This window comes from Fulmarus glacialis, unplaced genomic scaffold (assembly GCF_000690835.1).
Source record: "Fulmarus glacialis isolate BGI_N327 unplaced genomic scaffold, ASM69083v1 scaffold33845, whole genome shotgun sequence".
Taxonomy (NCBI): Eukaryota; Metazoa; Chordata; class Aves; order Procellariiformes; family Procellariidae; genus Fulmarus; species Fulmarus glacialis.
The window spans coordinates 4,715-4,975 of record NW_009214208.1 but is presented as its reverse complement, the minus strand read 5'-3'; the positions used below and the strand labels follow the sequence as shown (position 1 = coordinate 4,975).

At 54.4% G+C, this 261-nt stretch overlaps 1 protein-coding gene across 1 annotated transcript in view; it reads right to left on the bottom strand.

Annotated features, from left to right (window-relative positions):
• Positions 1-261, bottom strand: part of SAE1 (SUMO1 activating enzyme subunit 1) — a gene marked incomplete at both ends in the record, with an annotated part of 4,326 nt that overhangs the window by 461 nt on the left and 3,604 nt on the right. The gene's annotated exons all lie outside the window — the stretch shown is intronic.

Genomic DNA, 261 nt, shown 5'->3' with positions numbered 1-261 from the left:
GCTAAACCCTCGGGAGCGCGTCTCCGCAAAGCTTAACCCAACGGGAGAACGTTTGAGCGACCCGCTCGCCTAATTAAAACATTTTAAGGTAACGTTAATAGCCCTCAACGTCAGAGTTTAGGATGGGATGAGGGTTTACTGAGCATAAACTCCGGAGTCCTTGGAAAAACCGGCTCCGAACCTCAGAGGTATCCAAGGAGGGAGTTTGGAACTCTCCCCGACGTGAAGCCCGCCTGCTCCCGCGCGGATACGGGGAAAGGC